Here is a 14,031-nt window from a genome sequence, read left to right on the forward strand (position 1 = left end):
TTCCTCAGAACCTTGATCTTCCGATCTCCGACGGCCACTGGCCTCCCGACGTAACACAGGCTCGCATCCACCTAATCGTTCTCTAGTAGAACCACTGCTGACTCATCCGCTATACACCTATTCAACTGCGACACATACCAGTGTCATGGATCCGTCCCAGTTCCGTTGACAGCTCCAAACGATAGGCCACCCTTCCTACCTTCGCACCTTCACGAGAAGACCCAACATACCGGGGCCCCCCATTTACCCCTCTTCCTAAATCGAAGCACCCGTCAGAAATACGAAGTCGCTGACCTGAATCACATACTCGTAACGGCGTCTGCCTGCATAACTTTCCTGTTAACTCTAAACGATCACTAACTCTCCTTAACCTGCTGAGTCTGCTCTGTCGACTGAAGCCCAAACTCTGTACTGTCCATCTCTCTCTGCAACCGAGAACCACCCAAGATGCAACTCTGCTCTTAAAACCCAACAATCACTCGACCAATAAGGGTTAGGAAGCTCTGAACCACCGGATCCCCGATCCAAAGCCCACTTTGTCCATCCCAGACCAACTGAGAGATCCATTCTCACTCCCAGAGTAACTCTCACAAATTCTCCTCTTGCCATCATATACACATGCTGAACTAGCCCCAACACTCGTAGGTTGGAAGACCCGATACACTGATGATATCCTCGAACATCTCCCAAGATGAACCACTACATCCACCCTACACTCTGATCAGATTCACACTGAAAATTTAAAATTTTCTCTCTCCATGCATCCCTTCTGAGCCTCAACAGACATCCCAACCGGATGGGTTCCTACTCCACTGCCGCGAACACGATGCTCAGAACCATACTCGAAGTACTCTAACCATAACTCTGCTCTGCAGCTTTCACCTTCGTGAACTTGCACCCCCTTCGGAGTTACATACCCTCCTCTTTTCCTTTTCCACGGAACTCTCTTGAACATAATGCCACTCCAACCGGTGCCACGGTGCTCGCCCCAAGCGACACCACCCTTTTTGCGTAACTGCTATTCACATACTCTGGTTCTCATTGCAGGGGCTCTCAATCCCATGCACTCTCTCCACTCATCAAAATCACTGCCTCCGCTAAACAAGATCAACAACCCAGGGCCAGACCTTCCAATGCAATCACACTACAACATACGTGATCCGCAAATCTCAAACTAATCCAGCAATACCAACAGAGTCTCCAGTATGACTGGACCGACTCTCATAACACATACTAGCCACTCGAGGCTATATCTCTGTGGGTCCGTACACCCAACTCTGCGAACCCTCAGGTTCTAACTCTGGGAACCTTCCGGTTCCAGCTCTAGAAACATGCACAACATAATCCCGTGGGATTAATGCAGTACAACCATCACGTACCTCAAACGTACCAATACTCTGATCGCAAAATTCCGTTTACTTACTCAAGCTCGATCCCGACCTCCTCTCAGGCCTCCACAATCAAATGCCCTAGGTCTGTATCTCGCCCTGCATATCCAACACTCGCTCTCGTCGGCCTATACTTTGCGCTGACAAACACTGCTGAATCCCGGCAGCTAAGCACCCTCACATACTCATCGATCTCCCGGAGAATTTTCTAATTCTCCCCCACTAAAGCACTGACTAACTGCCACCGATCGTCATTAACGACCTCTCAGAACAATCCTGCACAAAGAGAACATTTACCCACTGACTGCTTCCCACAAGCGTAAGCAACCCTCAACAAAAACACATCTCCTCCCTGATCAATCCGCTCAAAAGAATCCGATCTTTCAATTATCCACTCCACAACTGCAGATGCTACCCGTCATTCAACCCAGTGCCGCACCTCCACTATCAACCCTCACGAACGATGACCAACGGAATTCCCAAGCAATAACCCATAACCAAACCCACAACCTGCCAAAGGTTGAATATCGCATCGAAAACCGCACAAAGTTACCGGCACTAAAACACCAGACTATAACCATACCAAACCATCAGGGAACAACGAATGCCAAAACGAAACCTGAAGCACCAATCCATAACCATGCCAATCCCGCGAAACAACGACTACCGCATCGAAATCCACACTACCAGCACAAACAATACGCCACAAACAACGCAAGCTAATCAAGACATCAAGACAGCATCATACCCGCAGCTGCCTCCGGCACTGCTCCGTCTCCCTCTGCCGCAAGCCGATAAGCACAACCCTGAGCCCTTGGGCTCTACTCCATCCTGTCCTCCTCCTGAACTCCTCAAGGTGGCCGGTGCTAGAGCCTGCACCGATCCTGCAAAAGCTGTGGACAGTTGACCCTCAAATGTCCAACCTGCCGACACTGATAACAAATCCTGGAATCCCGAATTGGCACTGACTGCCGACAACCCCGTGCACCATGCCCCTCCTTTCCGCACTCGCGGCATGCACCATTGGGCCAACAAGCTCCGATTCCATCTCTCTCACACTTCCCACAAGTGTGACCGCTCCGATCCCCCATTTCAACGTCTACGGTCCTGAACCGTTTCGGCGCCGACTGCGACTGCATCGGGGCCTGTCCCAGCTCACGCAACTGCAACTTAACCTCTAACTCACGCCACATGGCGGCCTTCTGCAACTCCAACAGGGTCTCGCACCTCCGCGCAGACACGAACTGTCTGATACCCCCTTGAGCTTACTCGAATATCGGGCATCTGAGCCTGCTCCGGAGCGAACTCAGGGCGAAACATCGCCCTCCCAATAAACATCTTGGTGATCTCAGTCACCGACTCCAAATCCTGCTTCAGCTCAAGGAATTCCCGAGCCAATCTCTCCTTTTCATCTCGCGGAACATAGCGAGTACTGAACATCCCTCTGAATTGATCCCATGAAACCGCAGCCCTCTGCGCATCGGAAAATGACCTCGTGGTCAACCTCCACCAATCCTTCGCCCCGAGCCTCAATAGGTTCAGAGCACACCCCACCCTCTGATTAGTAGGGCATAAACTCGTGGAGAAACACCCCTCCATGTCTGGTAACCATCTCATAGCAACAATCGAGTCCTGAACTCCATCGAATGTGGGAGGCTTCGCATAATAGAAGTCCCGATACTGAAAACCCCGACTAGTCCCTTTCTTTGCCGTTGCTACAGCCGCTGTAACCGCCGCGGCAGCCGTCTCTGCGAAAGCCGCATATCGCTCATCAAACTACTTCAATCATAGTGGTCCTGATCGACCCAAACAATTCTGGCGACTCAACCCGCAACAATGCAGCAACCTCATCACGCCGGATCTCGCGAATCCTCGCATCCCGCTCGCTCGTGCTCGTCCGATCGATAACCGGATAACAAGATAGCCACAAGCATCATCCACTACGAACCATGGTACTCATCCCATGACATCCTTCCTCAACATGCTTCGGTGTATGGTACCTGAACCATAGCACCATTCCTCAACCTGCTCCAATGTATAGCACTCGAACCACAACATCTATCTCAATCTGTTCCGATGTATGGTGCCCTGACCATAACATCACTCTGTATCCGCTCCGATGTATGGTATCCGAACCATAACATCACCCCTCAATCTGTTCCTTAGGACCTTCAGAATGCCCCCTGTATCAAGTATGGGTCCTCTGCTTTCAGTAGTACGGGCCCATACTACCTGCCACATCTACCCATACTTTCCACACGGACCATTCCAGAGTTCCTAAGTAGCTGATAAACCTGCTCTTTCACCAATCTCATCGCGCGTGCTCGCTTTCCAGCGAAATCCTCTACTCTACCAGCGCACTCATCTGGCTAGGTTTACTCCCTAGTCCCTTCCGCTGTCCTCCCACTTCTTTGCTATCAGCTGCTGAAGAGTTCCCAATGATGCCAGCCCTCTACCTCCTGAGTATCGTCATACTCACTTGGTAGCTGACTCCCATCATCGATAACTCCACAAAGCACAAAGCAAGCAGCATTCGAGCATTGAAGCATACATAGGACTCCCCATCTGTGGTAGCTCCACCTTCTCGACTCATCCTCGGAAGTACCTCTGTACTCCGTAGCTTTACCCCTTGTGCGTTCTAACTAGATACTCTCACTCATCACATACACATAAAAGCATAACGCACATATAACAGCAAACCCTAGACTAAGGCATCACAAATCAGGCCACTCTAGTCCTAAGATGTGAAGTACCTAGCCTGTCTCTAGCATGCAATAATGTCTCATAAAGTGCATAATAGATATTTCATAATACAAAAGTAAGGGTATTTTGGGAAATCACCGTTTGGCTCTGGCTGATTGTACACACTGCTCTTTCTTGCTTTCTCTTTGAACTCTTATTCACTTTTAGAAAACCATTTATTTGGAAAACTTTTTCTTACTTCCTCAGTTTGAGTCCAGATTTACCCGTAGGCGCGTCCGAATCCCTCAAACCAAGGCTCTGATACCAATTTGTAACACCAAGATTTCCAAAAATAAAATTTTCATTTAATTAATCAATTTAATATTAAAACACTTGCTTAAAATCTTATTCACATTCAAATTACAAAACGTAGTTTCATTTCCGTTATAAAAGAAGACCAGGATCCTCCAAAACACAACTCTTTCTTCGGTGTGTACAATCGAACCGTTGCCATCCCGCGTTACTGTAAGAACCAGAAACAACATAACATAAACAACGTAAGCACGAAGCTTAGTGAGTTCCCCAATATACCTTACGCACATACGCCTTCCGGCCCGGACCTTTCGGTCCACATAACTTTGCCTTCCGGCCCGGATCTTTCGATCCACATAACATTGCCTTCCAGCCCGGATCTTTCGATCCACATAACATTGCCTTCCGGCCCGGATCTTTCGATCCACAAGATAATTGCCTTCCGGCCCATACACATATAACACATAATACAAATACTCTAACACATAAAGCACATATATCATATATCATACCTGACCTTCCTGTCACATGACACCTTGCCTTCCGGCCCATATATAAACACGTATATCACGCGTAGCAGCTAACTTTCCATTTATAGCATATAAACATAATACATAACATACTTGACCTTCCGGTCACATAATCAAACCCTTCCGGGTGAGGTATAGTGAGAAGACTCACCTCGCGGACACTAGAAGATAGCAACTCCTAAAATCCCTTGCACTTGATCCTCCGAGCTACAAGCTCCCTGTAACATCATATATCCCTTATTTAATACTTCTATCTTCCACGTTAACTGACCCTAAGAATCACACCAGTCAACTCCGGTCAACAGTCCAATGTCAGCTCGACTGGACTCGGCGAGTTCCCTGGCGACTCGGCGAGTCTGGTCGTCCTTCAATCCTCTGAGATTCCCCTTCTACTCGTCGAGTATCCTCTTTGACTCGACGAGTCACTCCTGGAAGAATCGCGGGGCCACCCCGACTCCACTCGCCGAGTCTGAAGAACAACTCGGCGAGTCCCAGTGAATCTTCAAGCTACTCGCCGAGTCTGATCATCCGACTCGGCGAGTCCACGCCATGCAGTCGATCCAACTGCTTCCTGAGATACGTTTTTCCCGAGATACACACTCATGGGACTTCTGGACCTCTAATCATCCTATTACTAGGGTAGAAACCTTTGTATAACAACATAATTAGCCATCAAATCTCCAAATGGGTTTCATAAACCCTAAATTCGTGTACACATCAAAATAACAGGAATGATCCGAAACCTTACCTGAAAACATACTCTCTGTGTCCCCAAACCTCAGAACTCGACCTCCTTGCTCTTCCTTTGGCCAAAACCCTTCCTCTTCTTGCACCACAATTCCTTCAAAGTCAATAATGGCCTTTAAGTTTTGCTCCAAATGCCACAGTCGTCTAGGGTTCTCCACAATCGGCCAAAAGACGTGAAATGACGACATACAACCCTTAAATACGACCCAATACGAAACGGCTAGGGTTTCTGCTGAACAGCGTCGACTCGCCGAGTCCATACCTGGACTCGTCGAGTCCAGTCGCGAACCCGCGACCAAATCTGCGACCCTACTCGGCGAGTCTGGCTCCAACTCGCCGAGTCTCCCCTTTAAAACACCCCAAAATGCAATTTAACAATACTTGAGATTTTGGGCTGTTACAGATATTATTTTTTGTTTGGTTGGAATTGACTTTTCTTTAATATAATTGAAATTCAGTAGTAGAGTATAACTCTATCTTCTCTATGTTTTTCTGTTTTGAATATCAACCGATCGATTTCTATTTGGTATAGATTAATATATTCTTTTTGTTGCTAAAATATTATATTTTACAAGTAATAATTTACAAGTTACATATATCTGGTATCAATAGAGAAAAGTGGAAGTATATTGATATTGTGATTTAAAAATATTTTTGTCATTTTAAAAAATGATTACTTGGGATTATGTGTATGTTTATTCATTTTAATTTCCGTATAGCCAACTTTTGTTTGGTTTTTTTCACGTTTTTTCCTTAGAAATATGTGGCTTTTAATTTATTTTAATTATATTCATATACATATAAGCTTTGAAGTAGACATGAAGGCTCAGTGGTTAGTGGTTACATGACAAGTCAATTGTTACGTATGTTGTCTAAAAGTTCCTAGAATGCCCTCTTCCAGATGAGGAAGTTAGAGGTTGGTTGTAATGAGCTTTTGGATTCTTTTAGAAATGGTGTGGTAAATATGAAAAATGCATCGTTTTTCGTTCTGTTTTTTTACTTCATGTACACAATACAAGATGGTGTTTATAACCATGACGTCTTAAAATTTGATGTTTTTTGTAGGTAAACAATCCTAAAAATGAAATTGGTTCAACTCGTGAGATGAGAAAAAAAACTATTAATTTTATACACAACAACATAGTAGAATGTTATAATTGAGTTTTTAATGTACAATATCCTAATAAGAAAAAAAAAACCATCATCATGCGAAGCCCGAGATCATCTACTACTTATACAATTATTTAAACTTAAAAAGTTAAATATATACCAACCGCGTTTTTTTCTTAAATACTAAAATATAATATATCAAGCTATTGTGTTTTAGTTTATCATGGGTTAGTAAAAAAGTATTTTGTAAATTTATTTTAATAACATTTAAGTTAATAAATTTATTAAGTAATAAGAATTTTTGTAAATAACCTTATATGTTTTGCTATAAATAAACAACCCAATGTAAGAATACCACAGAGCTTGTTTTAGAATATCATGTGTTTATTATTTATTAGTGCACATACAAGCATGGATTACATTTTCAGTTACTTGGGACATGCCGCAAATTTACTATTCCAATATTCTAAGTCTATATAGATTTAATTTATATAAAGCAATAATAGAAATATAAAATTGCGATTGAAAAAAAAAAACAAAATCATGCACTCTATGTCCATAAAAGAACAACCTAAACTGGTCCGGCTTTTGGTTAAGGTAAATCAAGAATTTCGAAATTTCAGTTTCGGTCTAATTAGTTCATCAGGTTGTTTGGGTTAGCGCTATTGCTCTTACATATCTTTATCATGAATCTCTCTTTAGAATGGTACTAATTTAGTCCATGTAATTTAATTTATATTTTTAGACAAGTTTTTAATAGTAAAGTGGTTACTCTAAACAGACTTAAAGACATATATAATGGAGTTAGATAAAAAGTCCACATGCTTAAGAAAATGAAAACGTTTTGGATGTATTCAATATACATCTTAGGAGTTTCTAGCTTCTAGGTTTCAAGAAAATGCTCGTAAAAAAAACGATTTCTTCGGGCAACAGGAGCATTTAACTTTTAGTCAATACAAAACGCTACAAAATAAAAAGCTACATGGAGAAGCTTTTAACAAAACGCTTCAAAATTAAACGCTACCAGCTACTCGCTACCAATTATCCGCTACTTTTACCAAACACGCTCTTTGATTACTAGTATCAAATTGTTAAAACATGGACTACGACTCTACAAGTACTGTTGGAGATTACGTCGAAAAATCCAATTTTCTCTAAAGTATAGGTTAATACATAGCATTTTTTTCTTAGGGTAAAACCGTCATCGTAAAAAATATAACATGATTAGTTTTAACTACCCAATGTTTAAATGGGAAATAAAAAGGAAAAATAATGATGACATTATGATAATTTCAAATATTGACAGAACTTGCCAATTTTTGTATACGACAGGACCAAATACGTAAAATATTTTACGAATATTGAGTCAAAAACATAATCTAACACTTTACCAGGCGGTTCTAATTTAAAACATAATTCTCGCTAAAGTTAATCATGATAACAATGTCCCCCACGTTTTGTAGATGTTATTGTTAATCCATAACTTATGGACTTAAATGCTTGTTTTATGATGAAACTTTTCATGTTCCATAACTTAAGATTAAGTTATGGAATTCTTTAAAACATTAACACCAAATTTTGTAACTCCATAAAAACTTTGAATCAATTTTATTTAAAACCTTTTCATACCCATAACTTATGGAGGTTTCAAAAAAAGAACTCTTTAGATCAAACTTTTAAAACTTATAAAATAATCATATCATTTTATCTGTTACTAAATTTGACCTAATTCAACTCATATATCAAATGATTCAATTTTTATAAATTATTAGTTTTTCACAAAAACAAGTAATTATCTTAAAATTTGACAAACGTCATGTTTTTTTTTTTCCTTTTTTTCATCTTTGAAAATGAAACATTTGCATCAATATAACAAAAAAACAACCCATGGCTCTGATACTAGTATTAGGTTTTGAGCATTTAATACTCCTAAGTGTACATGCAATCCTAAATACCTTGGATCTATGTTTTCTATATTATGCATACAAATATGAATATCCAAGGTATTATCCTAACTAGCATACCAAAACATTGATACTAGGGTAATAAAATAGATAGAATACATGCCTTGTTGTTGTAAGTTGTCTTCATGAAGCTTGAGTGCCTAGTGCCCCAAGTGTGACACCTCAAATGGTTCACACAACACCATGAACACTTGGAATAATATTGAGAATAAGGATACTTTAGTTCTCTCTAGTGAAATCGGCCTTGCACTTTTGTGTACACACACTAGTCTTAATTTCACCAACCAATGACATCTATATATAGTGTGGAGATTAGGGTTAAACCCTAATACCCATGACCTTTCATTTCATATGATCCATGGGTTAAACACTCCATGGACTAACCATGAAAGCTTAGCCCAACCTAAATGAACTTGGCCCATCAGACATATATATCTAAGAGCCCATATTTAATTAGTTCCATTTGATCACTTAATTAATTACAAATTAATTCTTGATCAATACTAATTAAATAATATGATTATATATTAAAATATTAGAACTTATAATATATTAATATAAATCACTAGTATCCTTTTTCCTTATCTTGTCTATCCATTTGTCCCGATGACATGCAACCCCAATGGACCATGTCGGGTCGGGTCAAGTCTTACCAATTATAGTTATGGACATAGACATTAATCTAACACGTTTCTGGGAAGGAGTTTACTTGATGAAAAACCGACTTTACTCAGGCAGAGTTTCTGCTACATGATTAAGAACTTCGGGGCTTACTTTGGGTTATAGATATGATATCGAGGCTTCGGGGGTTGTAAGTACGTTTGTAGGAGTGAAAGAAGTTAAAAAGTGTGAAAAGTGGTGTAGAAGAAGAGTGAAAATCGTAGAAACTCGCACCCTTTATATAGGTGTAAGGGTTCGGTCCGAAAGGGGGAGGAGTTGACACGTGTTCGGACAAGTGGCGAAGAGGAGAGCAGGTGGCGGCTTCGGATGTGAGGTGCGTCGGTTTCTCATTGGGTCACATCTTTTGCCGAATCAGCGACGGACACAAGGCGGACACGGGGCGATCTCGCATGTCAGGTGATGTGCCAGATCCCAGCCATGCGAATTTTCCCCGTTTTCAAGATTTTTCGGTTTTTGTGCCTAAAACGTGCGAAATTCATAAGATTCACATATGAGCTCTGTTTTTGACGTTATTTATACGCACGCGTAGGTGAAATTATACTCTACGACTTTTTTTTAGATTTTGTCAGCTAATTTTGACTTTATTTTTAATATTATTATTTTTAACAAACCCATATACAAAAATATATTAAATATTTATAACTTATTTATCCGAGGTCCATTTTCGTCTCTCTTTTTACCGTTATACTACTATTGACGACACCTACGGTTCTCGTTTAGGTTGTGTTGGCTAAAAATCATAGGATCTTTATTTCAAGTTTTTAGCTGTATACTGCTATACTGAATTTTAGAAAAATAATAACTTTCTCATACGAAGTCAGATTTTGACGTTCTTATTATAAGAGTTCTCGGTTTAACTTATTCTACAACTTTCACTCAGATTGTTAAGGATCAAAAGTAGGGCTGTTTACTAATTGGATAAAACCGAATTGTCCAATTGGACAATTTGGATTGGACTATTTGGTTCAGATATTCGGATTTTTGGATTGATTTTCAACAAAACCGAATTATTATTTTGGATTTCGGATTGGTTTTGATTTATAAAATATGAACCGAATAGTCCACAAAAACCGAATAATTATTTAATTAATTATTTATTTATAATATATATCTATAGTTATTTATTAATTTTGTTATTTATTTTTTTAAATATGTTCAATACGTTTTACCCGATAAAAAAAAACATTAATATGCATTTTCTCTCAAAAGTTTTCTATCTATAAAATATTTAACTATAATATATCTTCTTAGTAGTTGTTTATAAATTTCAAATCACAACTAAATTATTTGTTTTCGTTTATTGTGTAAAGTTGGATAATACATAATTATATGTCGTTTTAAAATGTCTTGGTTTTTGAAAACCGAATTATAAAAACCGATCCAACCGAATTGTAATTGGATCGGATCGGATTGGATTTGAATATAGTTTGGACTATTCGGATCCATGTTTTGAGAACCGAAATCAATTTGGATTCACTTGATTGGATCGGATCAAACCAATCCATCCAAACGAACACCCCTAATCAAAAGCCTTTTATTCAAAACTCACTTTTTATGTTGAACAGTGATTTGCCCGTTTTGTCGCGGATCTATGTTTGGTCACAACTACTTCTTTATAACTGGAATTTTAGTGTTCTTAATATTTTTGAAAACCCTGTTACAATCTCTGTCACTTTATTCACCCCAATCAAGATTATTTAATACTTCATTTTTGAAGGTCGATTATGTAAATACACATATTGATATTATTTTTTAAAAAGAACTAGAAATTTATCTATACTATTACATAGTTTCAAAATAATGGGTTGTTACATATTGATATTATTTTTGTTTGTTTGGAATTGACTTTTCTTTATTATAATTGAAATTTAGTAATAGACTATAACTCTATCTTCTCTATGTTTTTCTGTTTTGAATATCAACTGATCGATTTCTATTTGGTATACATTAATATATTCTTTTTGTTACTAAAATATTATATTTTACAAGTAATAATTTACAAGCTACATATATCTGGTATCAATAGAGAAAAATGGAAGTATATTGATATTGTGATTAAAAAATGTTTTCGTCATTTTAAAAAATCATTACTTGGCATTATGTGTATGTTTATTCATTTTAATTTCCGTATAGACAACTTCTGTGTGGTTTTTATTCACATTTTGTCCTTAGAAATATGTGGCTTTTAATTTATCTTAATTATATTGATATACATATAAGCTTTGATGTAGACATGAAGGCTTAGTGGTTAGTGGTTACATGACAGGTCAATTGTAACACCCTGTTTATTTATTAAATAAATAAATAAACTTATAAAGATATAGTATCCCTAAAATCAATAATTTTGTAGCAGGGTGTTAGTTACGAGGAGCTATTTGTCATAATTTGGAAGTTGAGGGTTAAAAGTGTAAGCTCTGGACCCCGTTTATAAATATTTATGAAGGCAGGGACTCCATGGTAATTATTTGGAATTAATTGAAAACGAAATGATGTGGAAGGGCTGAATATGTCATAACTATGATATTGGGTGTTGTCTGGTAAATTTTGTACCTAAGATGTAAAGGATTTAATGCGGAGGGTTTAAATGGTAATTATCGGATTTCATTTGAAGAAGATTTCCAAAGTTAGGGTAGAAAGGGTAAAATTCGGATTACATTTGATAAGATCTTATGGGGAGGGACTAGAATGGTTTAAAGGGAAAAGTTAAATATGAACACTGGACAACTCCCGTCACCCTTGCTTAAGCCGAGTATATATGCATCATAAACTCCCGTTTCAAACCCTAAACCTAAAAGTTGAAGACAACCGCCGTCGCCGGAGTTCTCCAACCGCCACCATCCTCGTTCTTCGTCTCCGGCATCGTTACCACCTGACCACTCCCCTCTCTTTCTCCGATATGGTGAGTTTTGGATGACAACCAACGTCCATGCTGGTGTCTAGAGTTATTGCTGCTTCATTCGCCGTTGGGGGCTCGTGCGACGCCTCCTTCTTCCGTCGCCGTAGCTCCAAGCGATTCGGCGTTCCGGTTACTCTCCAGCCGCCGGATGCCACCATATAGGGTGGTTGGGTTCACTTCTAGCACGTCGGGTGTATTGTTGCCACCTTTCTGTGTCAACCACCGCCGCCTCAAGAGACTGAAGGGTTGTCGCCGCTGTTCCCAATTGTTGAAGGCGAAGCCGCCGCCTATGTTGGCTACCATTTTGGTGTTGATTCGCTCGTGCTCCTGCCACCACCATGAAGCTCTAGGTGGGTGGTGGTGTATCTGTTTTGGGTCCTTATGTGTGTATTGTTTATTTCTGCAATGGAGTGGGTTTCGTGTGGGGTTGTTAATGGCCGGAAAATGGAAGAGATACCCACCATGGTCGCCAGCCATGGTGGCTTCCACCATCTACCGCCACCGGCTACCATAAGGTGGTGGTGTGTGATATTTATTTATTATGTGTGTGTGTGTGTGTTTATTTTGAGTATTATCATTGTAATGTGTAATTTACAATTGGAATAATGAAAGGAAAAATCAAAACACCATCGTGAGGTGGTGGCTGCCGCCTCCTGCCGCCACCGGCCGCCGTGTCGGGTGGTGGTGTGCTTTGCCTCGTAGTGTGGATTCGTTTGGGGTGCTTCAAACCCTAATGGGCCTAAAGAAGCTCAAATGGGCCCAATGAAGCTTAATGGACTCTAATGGACCCAATAAAACCCTAATGGGCTCAATAATATTTTAGTGGGCTTAATAGGCCCAATAAAGCCCTAATTGATCTAAAAGCCCAACAAATTAATAAATGGGCTAGTATTTGGGTTGGAACCCTAATTAGGGTTTGGAAAACCCTAATGCCATCAAAACCCTAATTTTGGGGAATTAATCGAGACACACGAGACTTATTAATAACTTGGAATATTAAATAATAATCATTGACATAAATTAATCTAAGCAATATTGGACTTAATGGATTAAGTCCTTAATGGGTTAAGTAGGAAACTTAACGCTAATCATCATTTGATGTGAAACCCTAATTCTGCTTGGGTTTATTGTTGGGCCTTTCTATTGGGCCTTAATGATTGGGTTATTAAATGGGTTATCCAAGATCAAGCAAATGGTCTAGAGTAATTTAATAGGCCTAGGGTAAGGCCCATGTAAGGGGCTTGGGCCTAATTTGGAAAATTGGGCCATATATGGGCCATAGTTTGGGCCTTAATGATTATCTGATGTTGGGCCTTAGAATGAGACCATGTATAGGCCTAGGCCCAATTTGTAAAATTAGGCCATGTGTTGGGCTTTGATTCCAAATTGACTTTGGGCCTATGGTTCGGGCCTTGGGCTTGAATAAGCCAAGCTAGGGGTATTGTAGTAATTACCCAAAGAATGTACTTATGGTTATGTATTGGGACCCAATTATTAATTGGGTGTTATTTTGGTGTTGACAGTTCGGGAATCTGTCTGCCAGCAGCTAGGGTCGAGTCTGCGGGACTTTAGCAAGTGTGGGATTGCGTCTTCGGGACTTCATCATTGTGAGGTGAGTTACCTTCCAGTAGCGGTGGGTCTACGGCCACAATGTTGGCCCACCGGTAGGAGTTTTATGTTAGATGATTGTCTTTGTGATATCATCTAGGCTTGCTACTACC

The sequence above is a fragment of the Lactuca sativa genome, chromosome 8 (assembly GCF_002870075.4).
Source record: "Lactuca sativa cultivar Salinas chromosome 8, Lsat_Salinas_v11, whole genome shotgun sequence".
NCBI classification, from domain to species: Eukaryota; Viridiplantae; Streptophyta; class Magnoliopsida; order Asterales; family Asteraceae; genus Lactuca; species Lactuca sativa.